Genomic DNA, 12,745 nt, shown 5'->3' with positions numbered 1-12,745 from the left:
TGGAAAATGTGAGCATGTGCACATGCTTCTATCTTCTTAAGTATACGCTGTTTGTAGCAATGCCAGATAAAATATACAGAAGATTTTGTATGTTTTAAATTGGTATTTTTATAGTAAGTCTCAAAATTACAGTCACTGAAGTGTCAATATCTATTAGCATTTCCACAGTCTGAGCAGCACTATTAATAAAATCAAGCAGATGCAAGCTACTATCATGTGTTGTTGGGTTTTTTTTTTTTGTGGGTGGGTATGCAATAACAATCTTTCATAGAAATTCATAGAGAAGTTCTAAAGACAAAATGTTCTATTGGGCATTCTTTTTATTCATGAGAAATACTTGCCTCTAGAAATCCTTACAATATGAGGCAAAAGCAACTTAGTGCCATCTGCACTGGCATCATTTAATAAACAAAAAAGCTGATTCTGAACATGTGTTGCTTTTCCATAGAGCTCTGAACAGAAAATTGAACTTTACTTGGCTTCTTAATACTTTTCATGTTCTTAGGTATGCTCTCTAGCTAAAGAATGTTAATACACCAGTAAAGTAGAAATGATATGATGCGTTGTTTGCCTAGACTTTAGATCAGCAAACCAGAAAGGACAGTAAGAGGACCAACAAACATTCAAAGCATTTTTTTAAGCATCTTTTATCCAAGTTTTCCATAAATATGCTGATCTTTCTTAAGAACTAAAAAAAAAAAAATATTTAAAAAAAGCAGTATAAAATGCTACAGCTTCACAAGTCAAAACATTTGATAATGGACTTCGAGCTTTCAATCAGAATTATTTTCCTGCAACTTAAGTTTCCTATATATTCCCCTTTCTATTTATGCACACAATTACATGTAAATACATATCATGTACTTGGCTCTTCAACACATATTTATAACCAAAAAAAAAGTCTTAAGAATAACATGAGAAATGATGCAGAATAAAATTAAAGTGCTTTGGAGGTGATTATTACAACTTATGAATAGAGAAGAGGATTTCTATTTTAATACACTGTGCAGTTGATCCAGAGGAAAGAAAAATAATGTACTTACCACTGTGTTACTTTCTTTTCCCTGCTGCTTCTTCCCTGAGCTTTCAAAGCCAACATTCTGTTTAAGACAAAGGTAAAAATTTTAGTCAACCCTATCCCTACTAGGTAAGAACAAACTGATATTTTATTGTATTGGATATTTATTTTGCTTTCAGAGTTTTGGTTTTCTTTTTTAAAAAGAAAAGCTGTACACGTGTGTGAACAGTAGCTTGAAGGTTTCAGAGAACTTGAAAGACTTCCAAGACAGTAAAAATTACATATATATTTTGGGGGAGATTGTGTGTATAACATAGTAGAAAACATTGCTTTATATCCTATTTTTATTTTAAAGCATTCTGTCTGCAAATTGGTTTCATTTCTATTCCATTTTTAATTGTTGTATTAAATTATTAAATCTCTTACATTAGATATCTCTTGCACACAATTTTGAAGAAAATTAAGAAAAGAATACATCAGAAGTTAATAAAACATTAAAAGAGCACACTTCTGTATCATTAACTGTTAGGTACTGGAAGCATGAAGAAGGCAAAACAGCAAAACAGTGAGAAATCTGCAAAGCACACATTTTCCTTGACACGGGGTGCCCAGAACAAACACAGGACAGGACAAAGGTCCAGTGATTAGTGTTTGATGTGGCGCCAAGGAGGAATGCGAAGCGGGGTGCAGGCTGCACAGTCCCATTCTTTCACTTCTCTCAAGGACAGATTTATCTCCTGTTCTACTCTTTTCTTGCAAAAGATGATTTTTTGTAGCAACCGTCCAACTCTGTGCCTCATCTTCCCTTCTTTCCCACACAACCCAGCTGCACCCCTCGCACCAAGTCGACCTTGCTTTCCGTCCTCCCTCTTTTTCCCATAAAAACCAGCTGTACCCCTTGGCACCACGAAATGAATTATGTCATTACTCAACAAAATAATGACTTGACTACAGTCCCACCCACTCACCATACCTACTAAGATAAATAGTACCCCAAGTTTGTACCTAACTTGGAGGGACAATAATCCGACACCAAATCGGAGGGACAGATCGACGGGTTTGTGCTCTCGCCCGCCCCCAGAAGGGATGCCTTTTGGTAAGACCTCCTTGGCTACGCCGAGTGTATACCTGGGAACTGTGTGTGTGTGATTGCAATCCTTTTCTTTTGTGTAGTGCTATACAGCCAACCTGCAGTTTGTGCATTTATCGTAGGCAATCTTAAAGAACTGTAGATGTTGCATGAAAATAAACCGTACTATTTGTGAATCTGACTGCTTCTCTTGAATGCAACCAGATGTACAGTGTATGGGCTGTTTGGGCTGGGTCAGACCTATAGTGACAGCCACTAATCTGCACTATTTGTGAATCTGACAGCTTCTTGTGAACTCAACCGGGCCTACAGCATACAGGCTGTTTGGGCGTCCAGGTCAGACCTATAGTTACGGCTCCAATTGGCATACCTATTAAAGAACAAGTCCAGCCGCCACTAGCCCCTCATCTCTGAGGACCAGCTAGAATGCAAGGGGATTTATCTCTTACCAAATTTATTCTCACCCTAAACGCAACATTAACTTTAGGAATTTTTTAGAAAGTTGCAACACATTTAATAAGGCATATCAGATCACTGACACCATCTTCACTGAAGTAGAACAATTATGAACAAAAACATCCAGCACATTCATCTGAATACAAATACATTCAAAATTAGTGGCTGGACCTATGGAAAGAATAAATTTTGCCTCCAACAAAGACAGAAGTATAACATATCTTCAGAGGGATTAAGCGTCACTATGGTCAGACAGATCATCTGAGCATGAAGTCATGTAGAAAAGCTAAAAAGCTGAGTCAGGCAGAGTATAATCTGTCAAATTTTTAGTACCTAGGGAAAAAACTTAAACTGGGGGGAGTACAGGTAGTAGCTCATTCAAAGGATTTACCTATAGTGGAACTATATTTCATTCCTTTTCAATAAAAAGCAGAATTCACCCATTATAAAATCATCATAAATGTGTCCTCAAAAAAAATCCCGAAACTTATTTAAAATCAAAATTGTTCCAGGAGGAATGAAAGTTCCTTGGTTTGGAGTAAGAAACAAGTAGCAATCACAGAACAATGAACTCCTTCAGAAGCCACGACTACCACAGCAGGATTGCACTATAACCAACTTTCACATGTTACATGTCCTATTCCTCACTCAGGAGTCACTGGTGCCAGCTTCTGCACCCATACCAAGTGGACTCCAATGCACTACACTGCAGAAATCTATACATTTATTCTCTGTAGAAGGACAACCAGGGCATGCAAATAGCAAAGGAAAAAATAACATAGGTAAAAGTCTTTCAAGCTTCCTGCTGAAAAAAGAAGTCTCTTATCAGTTTAGTCAGCCTCAGAAACACAGAAAAGCAGCCCTCAAGACAATTAAAAAGATGAAGACAGACAGCAAGACTCAAATCAGATTCTGAAACCTGAGGTCTTAGGAGAGAGTGTCAAACTGCCATGGCTGCATGCTTCTTTCCTTTCATGTAGTGCTTTGCTCCTACTGAAAAACTAATCTTTACAAAAGCTATTCAGAGGCACTGCACACAAGCTCCCAAACAGAAGAAATGCAGGTTTGCAACAGCTCTGCTAGGATAAGCAGATAATTCAGGATAATTAAGAGAATACCATAGCGCAAGGCTGGATCTGATAGTGGGACATTCAGGTGATTGTGTCTCTCAAAGAAAAAGGCATGAGGTCAAGACTTTGCAGGCAGAGAGTTCAGACTACAAAAATGATCAAAGAAACAGCTAGCCCCATAATCATCATAAAAACAATAAACAAAAAAGGGATTACTCTTGCATCATTTCCTGACACCTGTTAAGCTGCCTCTGTTGAAATGCCCAGAAGAATAAAATCAAGTGGTAGGGAGTGATTACCAAATTATGAACTCTTTGCAGATTTCCAAACCAAGCACAAGGAACTCATCTGATCCCAACCATCCAGAGGAAATCATACAGCAAGTGGGATGTGTGTGCATGGAGGAATACACACCACCACCCAGATACTTCAGGTCATTCTGCTTTGGAGATTAAGCAGCTATACACTGAACAAAAGACAGCAGTTATAGAATCGGACAAGAACAATGAACTCACTACAACAGATATTACCTTAATGTCACTTGAAACCGTGACTTTGAGTCAGATAACCTTAAGCCTGTATTAGAAGAGAACACCTAAGAGTGTGCTGTAACTACACTATAAGCACTGGTGAGTCTCCAATAGCAGGAACCCTCCTGGTTTCCACACGTTCACATTGCCAGGTCCACTTCACAGGAAAGCGCAAACTTTCAAAGAAAATAGACCAGGGTATTCAGAGAAGACCAAGGTAAGCACACACCAGGACCTTGACTAGCTCAGATCACCACTTTCCCACTTGTTTGACAGAAATGGTAACAGGTGCTTTAGACGACTAGTGGTAAACTAGCCTCAAGGTAAAAATACCTAATGAAATCTTATTTAACCCTGCTCTAGCACATGATATCAACCACAATGGACTGAGTCTTGATATTTGTCAGGTTCCTACAACCAAAAAGGCACAGCGGAAGAGCCCTAGCACTCAGCTTAAAGTATGGGGAGACTACCTGGGGGAACGATCATATGTGTTCATCCTGTTCTGAAAACAGTATGTTCTTCTGTAACATTCTGTAATGTGAACATCAAATGCAAATTGTAAATTTGTTGTTGTTGCAGCATAATTTTCCTATCTTTAGTACCTCACAAATACCTGACAGGAAGTAAAACTAAAGGCTATGATCTCAAGAAATGCATTCAAAATCGTTGTGCTGGGTTTGTGTGATGGGGATTTTTGTAGTGGGGGAGGGGGCTACAGCAGTGGCCCCCTGTGAAAAGCTTCTCAAAAGTTCCCCTGGCTGCAAGTCAGACCTGACTATGGCCAAGGCCAAGATAATTAGCAATGGTGACTGCATCTGTGTGATAACTTATTTAAGAAGGGAAACCTGTGAGGGCATTGGGGGACTTGTGAGGAGGCATTACAAGAAGGACACCTATGCAAACACCCCTATGCAAGCACCGAGGTCAAGTGGAAGGAGGTGGAGGAAGGGGAGATGGTACACTGTATCCCGTGGTGAGATAGCAGGGATACAGCCTTCCCTGTCACCCATGGAGGTCACTGGCAGAGCAGAGATTTGCCTGTGGCCTGTGGAGGACCCCGGACTCTGTGGGAAGAAGCAGCCCCCGCTGTTGCAGTTCGGCGCTGGGAGGAAGAATAATGCATCCCGTGGGGAGAGTTTGTGGAGGACTGTCTCCCATGAGAGGGACACCACGTGGAGCTGGGGGAAGAATGCAGAAGAGTGATTCCTGCCCCTGCCACCCTTGCCTTGCAAGAAAAAGTGGTGGACTGACTGCACCCCCCATCCCCTGTCCCACACCACTGGGGAAGGAGGTAGGAGGTAGAGAAAAAACTGAGCCCAGGAAGAAGGGAGGGGTGGTGGGAGGTGTTTTTAGGATGTGGTAATGCTTCTCATGGTCCTACTCTGTCTGTTAAGTGGTGTTGTTGTTGTTAGTGTTTGGAATTAAAGCGATGTCTTTTTCTTCCCCTAACAAACCTGTCTTTTGCCTGTGACCATAATGGTTGAGCCACTCCTCTCTGTCCTTGGGAACTGTCAGTGTTAGGTTAGTGGTTGGACTGGATGATCTTCAAGGTCTTTTCCAAGCTAGACGATTCTGTGATTCTGTGATTCCTGAGTCTTTTGATTCATTTTTCTCCTTCACAGCACTGGGGTAGAAGGGGTGAGTGATGTTCAGTTGCTGTGCGGGCTGAAACCATGACAATCATGCTTAACAAATCTGATCACCTTCTACAACCAAGTAACCTGCTCAGTTGATGTGGGGTGAGCAGTGGGCATTGTCTCCCTGGATTTCACCAAGACTTTTGATAGTTTCCCACAGCCGCCGCCTCCTATAGAAACTAATGCATTACAGTCTAGACAAGTGGTCTGTGCGGTGGGTGGGGAACTGGCTGATAGGCCGCACCCAGAGGGGTGGTGGGAAACAGCTCCTTCTCAAACTGGCAACCTGTCACAAGTGGGGTACCTCAGGGATAGATCTTGGGCCCAGTGCTGTTTAGTATCTTCTAAGTGATCTGGATGATGGGATCAAGTGTACCCTGATGAAGTTTGCTGATGATACCAAACTGAGTGGAGAAGTGGACACTTCAGAAGGGAAGTGTAGGGAGACCTGGATAGGCTGGAAGAGTGGGCTAACAAGAACCTTATGAAGTTCAACAAGGACAATCACACCTGGGAAAACATAATCCAGGAGTGCAGCTCAGACTGGGATCTACCTGACTGGAGAGCAGCTCTCTGGAAAGAGACCTGGGGTCCTGGTGAACAAGCTCAACATGGACCACTAGTGTGCTGCTGCGGCAAAGAGAGCCAACAGGATGCTGGATTGCATCAACAAGAGAATCACCAGCAGACATAAAGTCATCATTATCCCACACTATTCAGTGCTTGTCAGGCCACACCTGGAATACTGTGTTCAGTTCTGGTCCCCCCCATGCAAAAAAGGTGTGGACAGGCTGGAGAGGGTCCAGAGAAGGGCCACAAAGATGATCAAAGGACTGGGAAGCCTGCCATGTGAGGAAAGGCTGAGAGAACTGGGTTTGTTCATCCTTGAGAAAAGAAGCCTTAGGGGAGACCTCATCACTATGTTCCAGTATTTAAAGGGTGGCTACAAAGATGGAGACTCCATTTTCACAAAGAGTCACATGGAAAAGACGAGAGGTAATGGGTACAAGTTAATCCTGGGGAGATTCCTATTGGACACAAGAGGAAAATTTTTCATAATGAGAACAATTATCCATTAGAATAATCTCCCTGGGGAAGTGGTGGATTCCCCAACACTGGACATTTTTAAGATTCAGCTGGACAGAGTGCTGGGCCATCTTGTCTAGACCCTGTTTTTGCCAAAAAAGGTTGGACCAGATGATCCTTGAGGTCCCTTCCAACCTGGTATCCTATGATTCTATGAATAATAAAGGAGTTTTACTGTTAGTGGTTACTGGCAAGACTCTCTCTCGGTCACAACCTCCTACACAGGTGAGAAATGTGTGCCTTACAACGAGCTAGATTTGAAAAAAGAATGACACATGACCTTGATTGAAGAAACAAAAGATAAACACAGCTGGCAAAATATCTACCTCTATCCTTTTGAAATCAAACAGACATTTTGCACAAAGTAGGAAGGTCTGCAGACCACAGCTTAGTTAATCTTGGATTCCCACACTGGGGAACAAATTGGGGCAAGAGGGGAGGACGAGGGAGACACAAAGGATTCAGAGATCATTCTCAAGAAAGAGTACATCTTGTTTTTCCTGGAAGCAGATGCTGTCACCATGTCTTATTATTTCTTGTGTGTCTGAATCAAAGCCAGACGTTTAGAGTGAAGCAGAGAAACAATCTGCTGCATGAATTCTCATTGACCAAAATCTGACAAGGTTCAAAAGCAGCACTATCTTTCTACTGGTCTTGGGTGGACGAGTGTAAGATGTTAATTATGATATATTACCTTAAGCGGCATGAGACGGGCCTACTTAAGGACTTGTTACCTCCTAGTACCAAGTCACAGCTGCTGACAACCAGAATCCTTCAACACAGGAAGAAGACAGCTGATGGCGCATTCTCAGTGAGCACACAAAGATCCACATTTGCTTCCATCATGTTCCAAAATAACCTGCATTTGGCAATATTGTTGGTATTCTGCAGGAGACATGCAGTTGGGAAGTGTTCTACCAAGGGATATGAGTATGCTTATCAACAACAATGGAACAGAAAAGGCACTGTTATAGGTCCCTGACTGGCTAACTTGCTATACAAATTATATTTTAATATTAAGAGTTTCATTGTTTTGCCAGAGTATCTACAGTTCTATTAGAGATATTTCTAATTATCTTAAAGCTGAATGAAATGCCTAGAGGCTAGCAAAACAAAACTATCTTCATTATTTAAAATACTGTAACAGCACTTTTGGACAAGACAGTTAAGGAAACGCATTCATATCTGCACATATGCAGATAAATCAGATCTGCTGAATTTTGTTGTTAATTGCTTTCCCTTAGGGAACCTAGTGAAAGAAAGGTCTTCAAGGCATAAACGAAGATTGCAAATTTAACCTCAATTTTTTAAAAGAAATTATTTCTGAATTATTTATCTCACCTGTGTGAATATATCTGCCAAAACTCTTACTGTGTAAGTGTTCTGAGTGTGAAGTGTGGTTTTACAACAAAATAAACATACCTAGATTTAGAAAAATTGCCTGGGGTTCAAAATCCCCCTTTGTAGTAGTATAATTAGTGCAGAGATTACCAATATGGCTGAGTTCGATCTCACAGTGAAAAATTGCTATAACGCAGTGCACCAGGTGGGAGGAGTTTCTCAACTCTTAAAACTGCAAGGAATCATTTATGAATCAAGATGACTGTTTCTCAAAGCATAAACCTCAGCACGCATGCTCTGAGAAGTTCTTCTATAATAAGAATGAAATACAGCGTTGCTATTAAGCATAAACAATTATATCTACAACAGCATCAGAAGGCCTAGATGCTGTAGATAAGTAACCATGTTGTGACTTTTAATGACCTTTAAACCCAGTATTCCCCCTAAAAGCAGCAAGATAGAGTGCTGTTTTCCACTGTTTGCCCCACGTAATCAGACTTGCAGAATGATGGAGGTCATGTGGTCCTACCCACCACCTACACTACCACATTAGGGCCAACTTCAACATTAGATCCAACAAAGTCAAAAGCTAGTTTTGAGTTAAGGTCAATGTCACTATGTACAAAAGGAAGCAGGTCTGTTGGCTTATGCGGAAACATTTCCAGGGGAGAAAGTTGGCATTTAGTGCTTTTTGTGAACCATCAAGATAGATGTTTCCATGCCTCCACTGTAGCAAAATTATCTAGTCAACGTAATTGCTATTTGAGATTCTCTTTTTTCAAGTCTTGCTAAGCAGCTGAATAATCACACATTGATCCAATCATTCATGAATTCATGATATACAATGCTTCATTTCACAGTAATTCCAGTATCCTTTCCTATCATGAAAATAAAAGCACCAGGAAAATCCCTTTATAGAATGAAGATGGCTTATATTGATGGACAGAAACTAAATTAGAGAAATCACTATTTAACTGGAAATTATTTCTACTTTACAGGAGGTAACAAATACCTTCAAAGTCCATCCGGTGTTCACAGACTTGCAAATGATTTCTATAAGACAAGGTTGCTTTGCAGAACAGTAAATGTAAGGAGGATTAAATTGTTACTATACACTGTTGCTAATAATTTTGCTTAAGGCTGTTCACTAGCTCTGTCAGTGTGATGCCATTGCATTAGCTGAAATAACCAGAGATCAAGCCAGAAATGAAAACATAGAAAATAGAGACATGACACTAATTTTATACTTGAAACTTAATCCTAAAATGAAGAATTTTAGGAAGCTTTAAAACCACGCATTTGAAATATTAATATACCTGGCATCCTTAAACACTGTATTCATTTAATATAGGGTTTTTTAATGCAAAATAAATAGGTTTAGGGATCTATTTTTACATCAATTTGTTTCTTGTCTCTGAAGTACACAATACAGCAGAAAACAAGAAACAAATCATGCACAACAGAAAACTACCCGAGGTCTTCAATCAAGGAGACACGGCTTCCTGGACCACTTACCTTGACCTCACAGACCATGTTTAGGGACAACCAAACTATCAGGTCTCAGAACAGCAACAGTCTGCACCCCAGGCACTGTCACACTTACTTTCCTGTACCTGATATTTGTGCTAACTCACTGACTAGAAGTGAGTAGCTGTGCCAAGCTACACACTGAAGTCTAGTTAAGCCTGAGGAAGCTTTGTTGTTAGTGGTAACACAAAGAAACCAACTTGACTCAATTTAGGAATTAAAAAGGGAAAGAAAACAAACCCCATCCTTCGTAAGTTAGGACAACTCTCACACAAGCTTCAGCCATTTCAAAGATTTCCACTGCTGCTACAGAATCGACAACAACTTTAGAGAAGACGGGATGTAGCTATGTCACATCAGGAGGCCAATTAGCACCACAAACAATGTTACATTAGCACTCCGGATAACAAGAGAGGCTGCAAATCCATGAGAAAACTATTTAGATCTGGAGACCTCAGCATTTGCTCCCATGTGACCCACTTCCTTTTCACCCTTTTTTGTCCCCCCTCCATTCTTCAGAGTTTCCCCATCAGCGCATGGATCCTAGACAGTGACAGCTCCAAATGATCAGAGCTTTTTCAGGCCTATTGTTAGCGACAACAAATGTGGTCAGATCTTAGCCTTCTTTTACAGCAGCACAAGAGACACTGATGATGGGAAAGAAAAGGAATGTGGGAGATTTGGGGGGAAAAAATTAAACCAGACAATAAGAATATTTAGAAGACAATATACCAATTTAATCATTAGTAAAATTTGTAATTAAAAAACATGAAACTGAGTCATATACATACACTAAACTACAACAGAACGTATACCACCCTTTCTCAAAAGGACACATTTGATCTAAATGAAATAGGTGGTTAACTTGCGTGATGCTATTATGACCCTTATCTCTTTTTCCCTACTGTCACTCATTACATAAACCCTTTTCCCTCCTCTACTTCATCACACCCACATCTTTTAGCAGATATTGAACTTTAGGGAGGGACATACCTAATTTTATTTGCACAGTACTTCAGAAATATGTCACCATGTCTTATAGGGACCACAGGCATGTATAAAATGCTGGTGACACACAACACTCACACTTCTGTGAGCAAGGAGTGACTGGGTAAATATTGTATTAAGTAGATGCTGACTCACTAACACAGATAACCCGTTAACTACTTAGTATGAGGAAGACAGAAGTGATCTAGACACTAAACTGAGTATGACTACCAAGTATGACAGAAAGCACAGGGAATAAGAACCATTGGCAAAGATTCTGGGCACAATATTTAACTGAATAGTGAATTTTCCAATAGCAACTTGTGAAACTTAATCAAACAAGTCCCAGGATGAGTCATCCATCTGAATGACCCCAAGACTGTCACAGAATGTACACTGCTGTCCTAAAATATGAATGACCTGAGATCCAAGTCCTCTTGGACAACATTTAAGAATAGGTTTCCAACACCCCAGATGAACCACCTATTGCTTATATTCCATTAATAAGAACAATAAAGGTGGTATGTTTCTCTCCATTTAAATCCTAGGCAAACAGATATACTCTCAATATACCTCCTCTATCAGGCAGACACTTTGTCAGTTATACCACAGTTTATGCACAAAATTGGATCCTAGAGCTGTTTCAGATTATTAAAATGTAGAAGGCTGTGGATACACGCTGCAGCAGAAATCTAGGTATAGACAGAATTCAGACTGCAAATTTTACAGATTCTGTGAATGTTTGTGGCACTCTAAATGCATGAATTTGTCTTGTGCCTGTGGTCTTTTATTGCTACTGGCTAGTTCAGGACATATTGCAAGCTTGAGCTGCTAATCAGCTGAGGCTTTATATTTTAATTTATTGAATTATGCATAAAATACTAAATTGTTAGAACTAATAGCTACCTGGTAGTTGTCTGAAACAGGTTAGAAAATAAGTATTAGGAACTGGATGAATCTTTTACATGTCCCATATTTCAGAAACACAATTTAATAGCTTAATACAGATTTCAAATTAAAATTGTTTCAAAAATAGCAGAAACTAACAGCAAACAGTTGCTATAATTGTATACGTAATTATAGATCTCACTCTACCAGCCAAGTCTTTGTTAGGGTATGTGAATTCCTGAGTTCCCTTTCCTTCCAGGGCAGAGGTGAGCAGTGCTAGTCAAGCTACACTTAAATCTATTTTTAGACACTGTTTTTCCCCCCACATGTGCACAGGCATAACTTTCCAATTACCAATTGCTATCATGAACCTTTTACTTCCTTCTGCATTTATTTTGTTCCTCACTGCTTTAGCAAGTTGAATTAGGAGATATCACTGACCAGTCTGATTACAGATACAATTAGCTGAGAACATGCTTGTGAAACTGCTAAACGTTCAAAGCTTCGAATGAAGTTAACCTCAGCTGTGCTCTTAACATACAGAGTGATACAAAAATATTACGGTGTTATTGTTTGTTTGGATGGGTTTAAAGAAAAAAAGGATTGTCAGATACTTTTTATAGCTTCAACTGCCAATTATTGTGCACATCAATTCACTGTCATAACAGTGCATCATTAACTCACCTCATACGCACATTATGATGATCAATTCTTAAATGTCAGTGTTCTCTATGAACAGTAACAAAGGAAGACATCAGGAGGAATAAAATACTTCTATATTCAAAGCAGGAATTAGATAGCAGAGCAGGAAAAATTATATTTTTTTTTTAAAAGCACTGATTAGTACAGATATACTCTCAAGCCTGGTAATAAAACTTTTTAGTAGGCTGTGAGTAAATGAACAGGTATCTTACTGGAAGTTGAAGTTTCCTGTTTGAATCGATACTAAATTCATAACTAACCACAACAGCTACTGATTGTGACTAAACATGTACAACATCAAACCAAAATGTATTTTTACTCCATTATACTACACACAGGCACGCGCCATCTGCCACTGAGTTATGATCCATTTCTCTGTGACATTATCACGTTACTCTGGAAAAGACTAA

At 39.8% G+C, this 12,745-nt stretch overlaps 1 protein-coding gene across 11 annotated transcripts in view; it reads right to left on the bottom strand.

Moving 5' to 3' along the window:
* The window catches only part of ERBIN (erbb2 interacting protein), a 123,102-nt gene that overhangs the window by 77,206 nt on the left and 33,151 nt on the right, over positions 1 to 12,745 (bottom strand). For all 11 annotated transcript variants that reach the window (XM_074811584.1, XM_074811597.1, XM_074811591.1 and 8 more), the window contains one exon: positions 1,044 to 1,100. The gene's annotated coding sequence lies outside the window, so the exon portion shown is untranslated. The remainder of the gene's footprint in view (positions 1 to 1,043; positions 1,101 to 12,745) is intronic.

Source organism: Strix aluco, chromosome Z, assembly GCF_031877795.1.
Source record: "Strix aluco isolate bStrAlu1 chromosome Z, bStrAlu1.hap1, whole genome shotgun sequence".
Taxonomy (NCBI): Eukaryota; Metazoa; Chordata; class Aves; order Strigiformes; family Strigidae; genus Strix; species Strix aluco.
This window is presented reverse-complemented; position numbering and strand designations above follow the sequence as displayed.